Source organism: Fulmarus glacialis, unplaced genomic scaffold, assembly GCF_000690835.1.
Source record: "Fulmarus glacialis isolate BGI_N327 unplaced genomic scaffold, ASM69083v1 scaffold43550, whole genome shotgun sequence".
In the NCBI taxonomy this organism is placed as follows: domain Eukaryota; kingdom Metazoa; phylum Chordata; class Aves; order Procellariiformes; family Procellariidae; genus Fulmarus; species Fulmarus glacialis.
The window spans coordinates 32452-48986 of record NW_009187929.1 but is presented as its reverse complement, the minus strand read 5'-3'; the positions used below and the strand labels follow the sequence as shown (position 1 = coordinate 48986).

The 16535-nt window shown below is 40.4% G+C and overlaps 1 protein-coding gene across 1 annotated transcript in view; it reads left to right on the top strand.

Annotated features, from left to right (window-relative positions):
* Positions 1-16535, top strand: part of LATS2 (large tumor suppressor kinase 2) — a 44407-nt gene that overhangs the window by 4243 nt on the left and 23629 nt on the right. The gene's annotated exons all lie outside the window — the stretch shown is intronic.

Genomic DNA, 16535 nt, shown 5'->3' with positions numbered 1-16535 from the left:
CTTGAGCACATGACCAGCCACTGACATTGTAATGTAGAGTGGGCTGCAGCAGTTCTAGATGAACTGTGGAACGTTACACACTTGTCACTTCTTCCTCCTCCCCCATCACCGCCCCCACCCCACCCCCCGCAAGCAAACTTCTTTTCTTTGAGCAAGGGTGCCTTTTCTGGGTGAAGATTTCTAAACATAGTTTGTTTGGGCAGGTATTTTTAAGAAAAAATTATGGTTTAGGATTTTTTTACAGGCTATGTACCTCCAGTAATGTGCATCACGTACTATGCACTGAATAACTGTGAATATGTGAAGCAGGGAAGTCCTTATGCTTCATTTTTTCCAGAGGCTTTTATAAATATATCTGTAATAAAACATGTACACCCTACCTGTGCCAATATCAGAACATTCCGAAGGGGAAGATCTGTCCTTTGGACGCTAATTACAGTGTCTTTCAAGGAACTGGAATGGTGTTTGTGGGTACTGCAGTGTGTCTAAGAATATCTAGCTGACCATCTCTGTCATCTGTGTTACACTGAGTTCATGGAATTCACTTTGTAGAAGTGGGATGGTTTTGGTTTTGTGTTTTGTTGGGGGTTTTTTGTTTTTTTTTTTTTTTTAATTCTCCTTCTTGCATTCTGGGATGCTTTTGATCTCTTCTTCATGGATTATATCCTTTTTATTTAACCCATTTGGCAAAGATTCTACCCTGATTTGGGAACTACCGCTTGATTTTGGGAAACTTTGAGAATGGGAAATACAATATTTATCTCAATTTGAACAAATATTTGCACTTCTCCAAGTGAGGGAAATTTTGCTATGCCAAATAGAGCTTGTGCAGAAAGTGCTTTTTATGTTTTGCATGTGGAATTAGTATTCTGTTTTTTCTTTTCTATATAGGGTTTTAGGTCATGCTTGTTCACATATAATCCATGTGCCATCTAGCAGTGTGTTAGTGAGCAGTGTGACTTTTCATTCTATGTGATGGAGTGATGAGAGGAAGCAGATACAACGCAAAGTTTTGTTTTGGTAGCAGACAATGCATGGCTGGAGTTTTGCTTGTAGTAAAATATCTGTTGCGATTTCTTAAGAAGTCTAAAAAGACAGCTTGCCTTCAAGGTGAAGGGCAGCAAATTTTGTAATAGCCCTGAGCAAAGGGGGAATTAATTTCATAATTAATTTCATAACATTGACCTGTCCTGTAACAAAATTTTGTCCTCTGCTTGGGTAAACTTTACCTGTGTTAAGAATTCTGCTTGTCCAGCTATTTACCAAAACCTCCAGGATGAACATCTTAGTCATCTTCTGGGTGTTTTGGGTCCAGATTGTTTTGTTAATGAAAAATGACTGAAGAATGAGCTGTTGCAAGATTGCCTAGGTTATTCTGTGGGACATATGTTAATGGTGGCAAGAGTCATTACAAGCTATGTTGCAGGTCAGGAGGAAATAAGTATTCTTGGGTTACAAGGAGAAAAAAAGAGGCCTTCAAATGAGGGCACTCACTGCTGAATGTGGGAGAAGGATTTTATTTTAGCAACTGAAGTAGATTTGATAATTCAGGCCAACAGTCTCTTGTGTGTGCTTTTGCCTCACTCATTTGAAGGTAAGTTGTTCATTCTGTCTTCTCTTTGCTAGATGTGTTCAGAGCTTGTTTCATAACCTTTTTCTATACTTTTTCTCTTTTCTTTCTAACATCCCTTTTGGTTTCAACCTTTTTCTCATTTCTGAGAAATTTCCAGTATCATCCAGTGTTCTTCCATCAAAGCATGTAAGGGAATGTGTTTTCCCACCAATATGACTGAAGTTAGCCCCTTACATCATTTCAGTTTTTAGCTGCTTCAGAAAAAGCCAGTCATAGCTTTCCAGGGGCTGAAAGCAAAAGGCGAGGATTGCTCTTGAGCTGATACCTGCTGACACCTCTTCCTTCTATCCCATTTCTCTTGTCTCCAGTCTTCCTATGTTGCTGTCACTTCATACGACACTGTCTTAGTGAATATACTTAAATCCTCTGTGTCGTGACGCAGTTCCTGCAATATATTTAGGAAGGTGCTCTTGGCTTTGTTCTGTGTGAGTGTGGCTTAGAGTATGCTCTTGTCCTGCAGAAGGGAGAAGAAGAATTTTGTCTTTTCCCTTGCATTTTTGTGGTGGTGGAAATACTCCTTGGCAGCAGTAGGTGATTGCATGTGCTCCTTCACATAACAAGATGTGGCTTCTTGGTAGCTGGGCAGTAATATGGCACTGAACATGACTGCAGTATGTTTTAAACTCTGCCCTTTATTCTTGTTAGTCTGCTTTCTTTGGCAAACTATAGAATAAATTGCAATTTGGTGGAGGACTATGTTTGAAATGACAGAGCAGGAATCAGATGCCAGACTTCAGCTGCAGATAAGTGTGAATCTTGAGTTATGTTAAACTAATGCTTTCCTATTCCTTGTGTCAGATAATCATTCTAGAAGCTTGGGAGTTAATATAAAAGTATAAGATTATATATTGCTGTAACAGGGTGCAGGATTAACTTGCATTGGATACTTAAATTGTATTTATTTAATTGCCAGGAGAAGATTGAGGTATGCTTTTTTTTTTTTTAAAGTAAAAAAGGAAATAGCTTCATCACAGTCACTGAAAATTCTGCATAAGCATTAACTGCAGTCTCTGAACAAAAAAAGCCCTTGTGACCAAAAGTAAAGATTGCCATTATTGTAACAGGAAGTTGATATCACAATAGTAGTAGGGTGTAACTGTTCCTTTTGCATTTTTTTTGTTGTTCTCAGCCTAAATCTCTGCTGTTCTTTTCAGCTTGTGTCTGAGAGGAACCAATGTGATTTTATGCTGAGACTGAAAAATAGCATCTTGCGTGGGGAGGTGTGGGGTATTTTTTGGTTGTGTTTGTGGTTGTTTTTTTTTTTTCTTTTGCAAAAAAATGGAATGATACTTTTAAACTTAGATTTCAGTAGAAGGACTGGATGCAAGGCTTTTGCATGCTATAGTTCTTAGAGGTAATCCAAGATGTGCATTTGGAACTCATTTAATTCAACCTAGGAATGCTTTTCTGATAGTTAATAAACTAAATAAAAGCTTATGTTAAAGCTGCTAATTGAATATCAGTAGATTGCAAATAAAAGTCCATGACTAGTTCTCATGTGATATACAGGTATGTGCCATGCTTTTGTGGAGTGATTTCCCCCCCCCCCCTCCCCCCCCCAAGCATGGCTGAATATACAGAGTAACTTACAATGGCAGTCCTTTATCCTGACTTTTTTTTTTGTGCTGTACCCACAGGAAAAATTATTTTGCAGACATTTTGAAATTAGTTCATCAGCAGAACTGAAACTAAGTTCAGGAAGAAAAAAAATGGGGAATTTCATCTGTACCCTGTGTAGAAGTACTAATCCTGTCATCAGGTACATGAGCTTATAGTAATTTAAATTACAAGAGTGTAGCCAGGCTTTCAATTGAATAATATAATCTGATAAACTGAAGGTAACTAAACTACTTTTTCTTCCATTTTATTTATAAAATATCATTGCCAGATATTGTCATATTTGCCCAAGGACAGAATGAAGTTACTGTGACTGCATTTTCTGAAAGCATGGTAGTATTACAACTACGTGTCTCTTTTCTGGAAATAGTCAAGATGCTGGCTGAATTCTTACCCGACCACTGTTTGGAAGGAGAAACAGTGACCAGCATGGTCATGCCCAGGAGGTAGGCATGAGGATTACACCACTGTTGCTCTGAAGGTGAATGGTTACGTGCTACAAAATGAAGCAGAAGTGCTTTTTGGTTGTGTCACTCTTGAGCAGACCACAGCTTGGTGGTGCTCCTTTGGGCACAGCGTTCAAGTCCTGCTCAGCAGCTGCTTGTGGTGGTGGTGACTCCTATACAACACACATGTCCCATGTGTGTTGTCCATGTATCCCCCCAACCTACAATAAATCAGGCTCCAGTACATATATTCTTTGTTCCTTGGGTACTGGCTGTCTCTGTGACTTGCAAATGCGTGTGTGTAATGCTATCTAAAATAGGCGAGGAGACACATGAGAGACCTTCAAGTTGAGTTTTCTTGGTGATGGCAGCTGCTGGTTTTCTCATTTGTTGGGTATGTCCTTTAATTCCCCCCCATTGCCTTTTTTTTTTTTTTTTTTTTTAAATCTCTCTTAACAAACAGCTGGGCAGGCCCAGGTTTTCCTTTGACTTAGCAAAGAATTCTGGCTGGATTGCAAGCTGCCTCACTATAGATAAAGCTACTCTAGAGTAGATGTTTTACAATCAAGTACTGCTGGAAAAAATGCAGTTCACACTAGTAAATTCTAGGAGGGACAGACACCCTGTCTGTTTGCTTAAAGTTACAGATGTTTGTGTTAATTTGGGCCTTATCCTTACATAAGTCATGTATACAGTATGTGAAATACATTCCACTTTTTTCACTCTTTCTGCTTATGTTCATAACATAATTGTGAGTGTTGCTTAGATCTGGCATTTTTATGTTGCTTAAAGCTGAGGCTTTGAGTGGAAAATGCTGGTCCTTATTTCTAGGTTTTTATAATTCCCTAGCTTTTTGGAAAAAAAAAAATTAAGTTTAAAAATGCCTCTGATTACCAAAATAGAGGCTGAAGTTGCTGTGGCATTGTGGTCTTTTGTGTTATCCTACCATAGCAGTAACAGGCTTGTATTGTGCAGACTTGAGAGGGATCCCAGTTTCCCATCTTCAGAAGATGCTTAAATAAAAGCCTGGTGAAAGTCAGCCAGTCAACCTCTTGTCTGCCTGCTCTACACATCTGCTGCTGCTCACCCAAAATACTGTTGCTGCTGGAATATTTTTGACTTCATGCTACTTGGCAGCTGATGTGTCTTCCCTGATAGCATGTGCCTTCTGCTGAGGTGGTTCTGTCAGCGCTGATCTTGATGGTTGCAGCACAGCAAAACTGGTTTTGTTCTAATGGTCTTTCCCTGCCATCTGGTCTGTCACTGGCAATTCACAAGAAGCTTCTCGTATACAAATTGACACATAGAAATTAGGTTTCACCCAAGAGATGCATATGTGCATGTATGTATTATGACGACTGCAGCGTTTGCATGGTACCAGCTGTTTGCAAAGAACTTAATCCATAGGATTTGGTACTGCACTGAAGATTTCTTTCGCGGTCTAAGTAAACAAGGTTCTGATGTTTGAGGCTGCGTTCTGCTTCCCTGCAGTGCAAGAGATGGATTTTTCCTGATAAGAAACTTGTGCTCTTCATTTTAACTGAATCCAAGCAATTAAAAATATTTCCCCAGGGACGCGAAGGATGAAGAGAACAGGAGAGGATATGAAAATATTAAAAAAAAAAAAATTATTTCTAGGTCAGTTAATTTTCAGAAGGCTGAAGCCAAAGAACGCTGTGTACCTATAACTTTGTGAACCAGGTAACAGCTGTGGCAGGGACAGCCTGTGAAAATAACTATGTTCTGTGCTGCTTTGTCTTTTATTGTTATCAGTGTATGTGTGCATATGTGAAACTAACTGTTACTGCGACACATATTGTTGCACTTAGAGAAATATAAATGCAATGTAAATGGAAAAATGTTGAGATTTAAATGTAGATTGCTTGAATGACCAGGCATTTTACAACTGTTTTCTATATCCTTCGCTACTCTAATGCATGATTTATAAATTACTCATTTCAGCTGAACATGCAAAGATGCAGTGTATTACTCCTCATGTACATAAAATGCTATCACCTGCTCATACTTGGTGATAATACAGTTAAGTTCTTGCCCTTCAAAGAGAGTAACTTCAGTAGGACAAGCAGCAGTGTAAAATCACTCCTGTATAAGTCTTTATATGGTTAGGTTTGGATTTTATCCACCATCTATGAATCCATTGTATGTGGGTTATTTCAAAACAGAAGAAAATGTCAGCACAGACTTGGACATCATCGCTGCTGCTCTGCAGCTTCCTCGTCTCCCTGTTTGTTTTGTTCTTTCACTGTATCAACTCTTAAATATCTTCAAGGCTATTCAACTCTATACCTTTCTTTACCTGTTGTCCTATTGCATTGTTTTTTCTGCTCCGTTGATTTGAATGAGTAATATTCAACACCTCCTACATGTTTTTCTCCATGTGCCTCTGAATACCCTAAATTTTTTTTTTTAATAATTGCAAACTATTAAGAAAGAACTTTTCTATAGACTTCAACCTTATTTTTTAGATTTGATGTGACATCCTAAAGAATTATAGATGCAACTGTAATGTGACTTTGACAGCACACCCCATATTTTTTCATGTCTGCATCTTTTCTTCTATTCAGTGTCAGGACTCCATAGTCTGTTGCTTAAACTAGCCACCTATCCCATTTGTGCTTTTCTTCCAGCTTTGTCACAGTCACTGTGTTCATTCCACCTTCCTGCCAGATGTCAGCCTGATAAAGGTGCATAAAATCTAATTTAATCAATGTAACTGGAACCTTGGAAATATTAATATGTGCAGGGTATCCTGGTTTACAAAAACAGGAAAAAAATCTCTGGCTGTCCCAATTAAAAATATAAAAAGTTGTGGCCATGTGACAGAGATCTTTGAATCAAGGCAAATCCACTCCATATTGGGCTCTTTTTGTCCTAGTTCCAAATGAGTGCTGAATAATTTTCTCCAGTGACATGCATTACACCTTGCTGGAGCCTGTTTTTTCTGATTGTCCAGCACAGTATCTTGATTGTGCTTTTAGATGATCCCCCGATAGCATGTGTAATGTGTGCTGCCCAGACGTGGTAGGGATCAGCTGGCTGTGTGCTGGAGCAGGGTAGAATTCCTCTTTTCTTTCAAGAGCTCCAGCAGTTGCTACGCTGGAAACTCACTTCCATCTCCTTCCTGTCATCATTTCTTGCACCTTGGCCATCCCTCCCATTCTGAAAATCTTTTTATTATGTTCTCTAATGCAAGCATTAAGTTCATTGAGTGCCTTCTTAAAGGTGTATTATGAAGAACCTGTGAAACACGTGTGTGGTGTTGTAGTCATGCAAATGGTGGAGTGATGATGTTGGTGCAGTGCTCAACAGTGCAAATAGAAGACCTAGAGCCTAGAAGGAGTTTACAAGAGGGCAAAAGTCATCAGTCTCTGCCAGGGCACATGGTGAGCCAGCTCCCCATACTACAAAAGCAGGACCTCACTAAGAAGTGCCAGCAAATTCAAAAGCAAGCCACAAGAATTTTCATTTGCGTTGGTGTGCCTCCCCCCACCCCCCATCTCTCTGTTTACTGAGAAGTGAACCTTCAGGGGTTTTAGCCACATAAAAGTAACCTAGAAAAAGTATTTTTCAGTACTATTTTGGTGCTGTAAAACCTTCTGTAACAAATCAGTTCCACTTTTCCAGGAACTTCCCTGTGGTTCATAAGCGTTAAAAACTGCTGGAGGTTGAGAACTTGCTGTTGCAGGCCACACTCTACACTTATGCAGAAATAGGTGCTCAGATTTACTGCCAGGGAGAAGCTGTTGCCTCCTGAGCCTGGAACACCTCTGTTCAGGAGGCAGAGGAGAGTCTGATCTGCAGCACAGTCTGTGGCAGAGCTCTGGTGTAGGAGGTAGAGCTGCCTTCTCCCAGATTCCTGGGAGGGTCAGAACATCCTGCTATGTGTTCAGCATCTCCAGGAACGCTATTTTGGGCAAATGGCAGCGCTATATGTTTAACAGGGTTCCTTGTTTTTTTTGCAAAGAGCCATTTTCTTCCTCTTGCCTCATGGAGGAGGGTTTGTGCTCTCAAGCTCTCCACTGTCTACTGGAGTTTGAACTCAGTCATGACCCTGCCCTACATGGGCCAAACAACAGCAGCCGTAGCATTAGCACAGCAGGTAAGGGAGGCCAGTTATCTTACTTTTTACTTGCATAAAACTTCCGTCTCTTCCGCTCTCCCATTACCTTGAAATAGGACCATTGCCCAGCACTGGACAAAACTCTGAGTCAAACTAGCAGGGCACCATCAACCCTCCTTGCACACAAAGTTTTGAGTCCATGAATTTGGGGAAAACTCTGCCACTAGACCACAGATCTGGTTTGGTTTGCCACTTTCACATAGTAGTTTTGTGGTTTCCCAATCTGGGAAGAAGCTCAATGGAACTAATTTTTACTTCCCCTCCCCCCCCTTTTTTTTTGTTTTTTTGACTCTCAGATTGTGGCAGCTAATGGATAGAGGAGGTATTACTGCTGAGGAAAGTGGTAACTGACAATCATGAGGGCAAATGTCAAGCATAACAAGGATGAAGCCCCTGCTAAAAAGCAGGAACTGGATCTGTGAGCAGAGAGGATGATCTTTGGTATTTACTTGGGGAGGAGGGCAATCAGGTCACAGAGCTGGTAGTGCTGAGGTCAGCCATTAGTAGCAAACTGGTTGTTTTAACTGGAGGAACGTTAGTGCTAATGAAGTATCTGCCTTAAAAATTGGATGTAGTTTTTGAGGATGAAAAACCTAATCGTGCATGCTGAAGTGCTGTTTTGGTCTCTCAGCCCCCAAGCTGCCTGCGCGACTGAAGCTAGCGCATGTTCAGCAAGGGCTTGTGCTTGGGTGTTAGGAAAGCCCTTTTCTTTAGCTCTGCAGTGTGGAAGAAACAGTAGCCTGAGCCAGAGCTGCTCCCTGCACACCAGGGAAAGCAGTGGGGGGTTCCCAGCAGTGCCCCCCAACAGTGAGTGACTGCTGCTTGCTCTAGCTGGCAGGCACCGCAGAGGAGGAGAGGTGTCTTCCCCACCTTCCTAGCCTATTGAATTTAAAAGCTCCAGGTTGCATTGCTTTCCTCCTCCCCGTTTCCCTCTTTTCAGCGTTTTTTGTGTGCTTCCTGTCTAAAGTCATGCTTAACCTCTCATCCTGCCCACACGCTCTTCTCACAAGGCTTAATTACTTTTTGTAGATGCAGGTAACACCCTCCTCTATTCTAAACGCCTGGCTTCTATGCTTGTTGCAATGGCTGTTCTTGCTTTTGGGAAAATAAAGGATTTGCTTTTCATGTAAAAATAGTTTTATTATTTCCATACGCAAGTAGCAATCGGGGCAGGCATATTTCCAGGTCGGCCTGGAGGTGGGGTTGGATAGCGAAACCCTCCGTTCCAAAAATGGGCTGGAACCGGCAACAGTTCTTGATGTGCTGAGCAAAGCTAACTGGCTTGGAGAGAAGTGCGATCCTTTTTTGGGTGCACATGTAACATGCTGGTATTCTTCTGCTACGGAAGGGAGCCAAGCATTGACATAACGAGGACTTTACTCTGTTAAGTACTTATGTTAATTTTACAGTTTGCTCATAATCATGTTCTTTTGGTAATTGTAGGCATGGGTTTTGAATGAAAGATTACAACGGAAAGTTTCTTATGGCATAGTGTATAACTACAAGTACTTAGAGTATCTGAGTAGAAGGGATGTTTGCAGGGGCAGTCTGTATTATTCCACAAGATTGTGCTCAGTTGGGTACTGAGTAAATAAACAGTAAATGTGCAAATCTTGGATAATGTTGCTCTATGCTTGTTTAGATAGTCCAGCTGTACTTTGGATTTTGTTCTCCGTGGTAGCTGTCTTGTGAATCTTCTGGCTCATTGCCATGTATTTCTAGGTTTACATGAACATGATGTGGATCTTTTTCATCTTTTTATTTTGCTAGTTCATATTTTTATTTCCTTCAGGCATATTTTAGAGGTCTCTTTAAGGCTTTTAAAAACTAGTCAGCTTGAATTTTCCCCTTATCTTTACAAAAGTCACTACAGAAGTAAGAAAAAAGCACAGAAGGGGAATTACAGAAGGGGAATGTTCCTTCAGAACAGAAAAGCAGATTTAACATGAATTAAAAACTCAGCTCTGTTTCAGAGTTGCAAAAGCTCTTTTATTCACCAGAGAACTGTTAAAGCTAGTCATTTTTGGCATAGTATCGGTCAGGGAAGCGTGACAAAGTGCAGTGGAATGCACTGAGCTGTGATCCAGCTTGTAGTGGTATATGACTTTAGTGTATGGGGCATTGCAGGAAGTGCTGGGGGGGTGGGGAGGCCTTTTCATTTAATCAGCTACTGAGTAACAGTGTTCTTCCTCAGACCCAACAACAGAGGATCCCTTCGATGCTTGGGTCAGAAGACAAAATGTGAAGAGCCTGCACAATATGAGTTTCTGGTAGAACTTGGCTCTGTTCTCTGAGCACTGCTGTGCAGAATGCGGTGAGATGAGAAAGTTGGGAAGAGTAGGGTGTTTGGGATTGCAGATCAACTGTGCATATATCTAGACTGGGACCATATCCCCAGCCCCACCATGCTGGAAGATGAAGATTCTTGGGCTGAAATTCTGTCCTCGTTGAAATCAGCAGAAAAATTCCTATTCATTTCATCAGGCCAGAGCTTTGCTGCTTATTTTGAGCAGTAGAAGAGTCCTCGTGTTCCACCAGTACACACACATGCTAAGTCCATTTACTTAGACTTAGGTTTTGGCACAGATTTTGGCCTTAAATGGAAATCTGTTCAAATCCATTTAATATCAGTAGCTTGGATTTCAGATTACATGGATGGTTAAACACAGCCATGTGTCATAATTAGTAACCAGTCAAGATACTCCTTTGAATATTTGAAGGTAATTTGAAGCATACCTGATTTTTCCTTCTTTCTTCCCTAAATTATGATGTTGGTGTCCACAAAGTTTTCCAAGCATTTGTAATGATGTTATAAGAAAACGTGATGGTACCTTTCCTGGCAGAACAGGATCTTTGGTCTATGACCTGCGTGTTAGAAATTGGGAAAAGCTTGGTGTGGTATGGATCGTGTTACCAGAATAAATTGCTACCAAGAATTTTACTCTTCACCTTGGGTTTCACATTTGCATTGCTCCACTACAGCGATAATCCGATAATCAAATACAAAGCCACTGTTACATTGGCCTTGTAGTAAAGCTGTGTGGTGCAACATCATTGCAAAAAATGAGGTCTCTGCCCAGAAGACATTACAACCTAAATTGATGTTTCTAGGGTAGGGATGTGGGAAGGTTGCAAGTCAGAGGAGGTAAAAGGATAATGATATTTAGTGTTTTTATTGTTCTCATAGATATCTCTGTCATTCTTGCTGTCTGCTTACTTAATGCTCTTCAAGAGGAGAGCTTGAGATTGTATTGAAAATGTGGGTAAATGTTCAGAGCAGGAGTAAATGAGTAGTCAGCTGGTGGGATGTCCTAGTCCTTATGCTTCAGGTTAGAAAGAATACAGAAGTTGCTTGGCAGATAGATTGCTTAGATGGGAGCATTGTAATACTCATTGAAAGCTCATTTGGCATTTAGGATACAGATCCTATTTAAGGTGTAGGCTGTCAGATTATTACAGGTTAGGGTAGTTCTACTCCAGATTCTTAGCTCTACCCTTTTGCAGAGATGAGCTGAAAGTTGAAAACTGACTTTTAAAATTGATACATAAGAATCATTATAGTCATTCAAATAATGGGCTGCATATGGAACTGCTATGACTATATTACTGTTTTCTTTGCATGACAGTATTTCATATAGTTCCAGCATCTCAGCTATTTCATGTTCTGGAACATAAATCGTACAAAGTTCAGTTGTGGAAAAAAATTGCCTAAATTCAGGTTTTCACGCATAGTTCTATATGTGTATATATATACACATACTTCTAAGCTTGCTCATCATTGGCCTCTGTGGTTAGTCTCTGAAGGTGGTGGCAGGTACTGAAAAGCTTGATGAAAAATAATTAATCATAATATCGACAATTTTAAGAGCTGATGGATGCCTTGGAGAAAGGAATGGACAGTTGCAATGCTTGTTACAGGAAGTGAATGTTGACCTTGGAAGCACAGTGTCTTCTTGAACACTGCTGTTCAGGAATCATTGCATCTGTAATTCTGCATCTCACGGCATTATCCAAGGCAGTGTGCACACAGACAGGAGCCCAAGTAAGATGCACGCTAGTGTTTCTCTGCAGCTATAGAAACTGCTCCAAGATGAACTCTCGGAGTTTACTGGTGTAGCGTGAACTTGATCATCAAAATACAGAGACCGTCTTCGTGTATCGTTATGATGGAGGCTTAGCTTTGTTTTGGGCTTGGCATGCTCAAAGAGTATGAACATAGATCTTCTCATGAACCTGCAGTGCGGTGTGATGCAATGACATCTGTTTAACAGTACTTAGCAACATGCATACAGGTTAGAAACCAGTAGGAGTACTGTCTCCACCCAATTCTCATAGGGGAAATTTAGGAACTTGGAACTTGATTGCCTACCCAGACATATATCCTTACCTTTGGCAGCTTTGTAGAACAGGTGCATAGAAACTATATTTTTTTACTTCATCCAGAAACTGAGACGTTCAGCAGTGCACTACTGCACAGTGTTGAGTCTTAGTTTCTGGGATGCTGTGTTATGAAGCCTCCCTTCCAGGCCACGTAGCATTGTGCTTGTTACTGCTAGTGTTATCCCGTTAAAACACTGGCCAGGTTTCATTCTGCATCTGAAATATTCGAGAAGAATTTTGCCCAGCGTGATTTTGCTGTAGACCTCACTTTTAAGAATATGTTTTCTCAAGGAAGAAAAGAGATTACTTGTCTCTTATTGGTTTCTTGATATTTTGCACCTTTAAAGATCTTGGAAGAAACATTGCTGTCTCTGAATAGTATTCACGCAACTGAGCATGTGCCGTAATAATAATAATAATAATAATAATGAAGCCTGAAAAACAATTGCCATTTGTTCTCCTATCAAGTGATATGGGTTGAGAGCATTGGAAAACAACAGTCTCTTAAAAGTTTGAGTAAAGCCTTGAAGGAGGGAGGTGAGGAACGTTGATCCACTGCCAGGATTACTGGGAACTAGTAAGCAGATGTGTCAACACCGAGTGACTTGTTCAAGGGAACAGTTTCTTTATCTGCTTGAGCCTTCTCAAGCTTCCTCCTCAGACTTCAACTGTGGAGGAATTATGAGGGGAATCATGTCCCCTGCTCTGCTTTCCTCCCTCTCCTTTGTTTCAGTCTAATCAAGTTCAGACTTCTTTAGAGTTCAAAATACTGTATCTTCCTAAGAAATATAGTTGTTGTGGAATAGGTCCAATATCTTCTAGAGTCAGTGTTACAGAGTTTTTATTGGCTTGATACTTTTTTTTTCTTCCTCCTGTGGTTTAAAATTACTTGTCTAACATGTTGATTTATAGCCTGTCATGTAAGACTGTTTCCCCTTGGCTATATCTTTTTAAGATGATCAAATGTATTTCTGAAAAATGTCCTGGTTTTGCCTTGAAGTATTAGGTGATAACTGCACAAGTGAGAGAGGGATTAGCTTGTTAAACCTAATATGACACCAACACACAAAATACTGCAATTAGAAACTTTCTTAAGGCAGCATAGAGGGAAAAAAAAAGAAAAACCTTATGGTCTGAGATATCACAAGCATATTCCATTCACCAGGGAAGTTTGTAAGTTGATGTGAAGGAAGGAGAGGAGATTCCTGGGCTGGGGCTCCAGGAGAGCAGCTTTTGGTGGTGCTGCCAGAGCCGCCCATCTTCCCGCTCGTTCTTCCGCGGTTCATTCCTGCAAGCTGTGCCAGCACAGCGTTTGTGGAGCTGAGCGGTGACTGATCAGGGAACTGATCCAGATTAAAAATAACTCTGTGGGGATGGTGGGAGGGACATCAGCACGATTTGGGGGTACGGCAGGAGGCACAGAAAGGAGCAGAGAAGTTGAGAGCTGTGGCAGCTGCTTTGGCTGTCAACCACCATCAGGGGAAATGCGGAGAGAAAGCTCAGCCTGTGCTCACGCGCTCTCCTCCTTCCAGCTGTGCTCCAGTGACGGCCATCTGCTCAGTGCTGTCTCGTCTTACTCTGCCGCTCACCCAGGTCTTACTGCCCCAGTGAGCTGCTGCTGGAGTTAACCCTAGCTCACTTGGGTCAAAATGAGCTGAGTTAGCTTCAACAGCTAAATCATAGGTCTGTGCTAACCCAGCTGCCTCTGGCGGTGAGCAGATCGCAGTGTGGTCAGGCAAGAGGGAAGCAGGTGATACCTCAGGCATAGGGAGCCGTGACAGGCAGCCAGGGACAAGGTGGTAGCAGTTTTCTGCTGACAGACTTGCAGCTGGAAGATAATATGTGAATACTAAATTATGAATGCTGAAAGTAGTGATACGGTCATTTTTCATGTTGCAGCAGCTGATTTAATTGATGGCTAATAGCAGGTTTGTGAGGAGATACTAAAGTTAAGGGGGTGGCATTGAGGAGGATCTTGCAAGAGGATTTCTTTTCTTACAACAACCTAAAATACATATCACAGCCTTTGCACGTAAATGGAGCAGAGCGAGAAAGATGCTTCTTCAGTACTGTGTGTCTTGACTATTAAAGTGTGCCACTTGGCTGGTAGCCAACAGAAATAACATTGAGGTGAACTGAGTAAAGATACTGCTAAGGAAATATTGGACAAAAAAAGGGCAGTTTAAGAGAAGTATTATGGAAACCTAGAAAGAAATGGTTTTATCCTTTTAAAAGATACTTCTGAAAGAATTATGCAATAAAAGCCAAGCCAGACGACTGTATTCCTTTCAGTTGTTCTGTTCAATATTATCTAATATTTCCTCCCTACTCTTCTATGTTTAACCGGACTTGGGTGTCTGCTTACAAGGTTCCTCTAGGACATCGATCAAAGTGTGTCTTACCAACTGGCTTTATTTTTTATTTGTTTATTTATTTATTTATTTTTACGCTTCTTTATTCTCACTGAGCACAGAAAAGGAGCGGTCGTGTGAAGCATTACCATGGAGCAGAAGCAGTCTTTCATTTTCTTCCCACTCGTGGTCAGTTTTGGGGACCCCGGTGGACATTTCTCCCTCCCCCTAGTAGCTCCTGAGCTGAGGAAGATGCAGCTGCTCTCTTGGGGGAATTGTTTGCCTCTCCGTGGAATCTTGTCCCGGTCAGCTATGTGCTAAGAATGTGAATAATTTTGCTGCGGCTGCTTTACATGTAAAAAGCCTGACCTTAAGATATTTTATCCAGCTGGGTTTTTTTTTCTTTCTCTTTTTCTTTTTTGCCTCTGGCACTGGTAGAGTTGGGAGTTTTATCTTGCAACTGCAGAAAGCTGCAGTGACTAGCAGTCATATAAAGCATTTAGTACAAAGGGGTATTTTTGTAGTCTTAAAAATTATTAAGTGGCTGTCAGTGGTGTTTAGCAATTCTAACTTTTGGACCTGTAATTATACATGTGTATTTGATAGAGTTAATGAAACTAAGCGCTGCATGGAGACTTCTGGAAAATGTCTAATGAGACCCCTAGTGCTGCAGAGTTTAAGTATATTGTATTACAAGGTTGAGCATATTGATTTTAATGTTAAAAGCTGAATGCTTTTTTAATATTTTGAATAAGAATTTTTAAAAAAGAAGGATAGCATTACAATTACTAAATAAAATTCAAAAATGCCAACAAATTTTTAAAAAATAATATTGTATGTAAGAGTTCTACATCTTCCTACTCTTTGAGCATAAATATGCCAGGTTGTTTTGCCCAGCACACTTGCATTCTGAGCTTGTCTGTATGTGTCTGTACTGAAAAATATTAGGAATCTCAAGATAAAACCTAGATGTTTCTTCAGTCACGTGGGATGTGCTGCGTTGGACTGTGAGGCTGAGAGAGAAGTAGCCTTCATTTGTCTCACAATGGAGCTATATTTCTCGGATTTATTTTTTTTCTTTTTGACTGTGCATTACTGCTTGATGTCAGTTGGGGTCCCACTGTGGTATAAATCCTAAAAGGAGAGAACAGTTCAGTAATGCATTTCAACCAGATATCGTGGAGGTTTTACAGTTCTGGTAAAGTACTCCCCAAAGAAAAATTAAGGGGACCAAAACTCTCCTAAACTTCTAAAGGCCATATCGGGAATATGCTTGAACCTTGTTTGGAAAATTATGTTAGTATTTGACCTTGAATATAATCTTGAATAAACTTAATTTTACTGTCTTTACTTGAATTTTTCTTGCGTTGGAGAAGTTTTAAAACAACACTTGAAAGTTCTAATGGTTTAAAACTGAAAAAAAACCCATATAAACTTACAAGAAAAGGAGGAGAGAGGAGTATCACTCTTTAAATGTTAAAGTCTTATGAAATATAAGAAAACTTCAAATGCCTTAAGTAGGCAGCACTCAGTAAAAATGACAGACGCATCATTAACAGGGATAGATGCAAAATTCAATTTGTAGAGTTGGGTATGGAAAAATGCAATAAACAGTACTAAAGCATTGCAAATTTGCAGCGCCATGTGACTTTCTGGGGAACAGCTGACTTTGGCAGTGCAAAAAAACCTCTTCCAGTCTTTGACACAATTCTTCTCTGTGCTTTGGGGCTTTATTCCTGAACAACAAACCTCATAACTCATCTTGCTTGAATCTGAATACCCAGTTTACCAGTCCCTTGTATCCAGTTTGGCTAAGAAATCATTTGCAAGCTCTGTGAATATTTGTAAAAATCCTCTTTTGTACATAATTCAATATGTATGTATCTTTATAGTAGAAGGAAGAGCAATAGGAAGCACTCATCTTAGTGTCTGTGGCCACTGAAAAGAAATGCTTTGATACACAAATA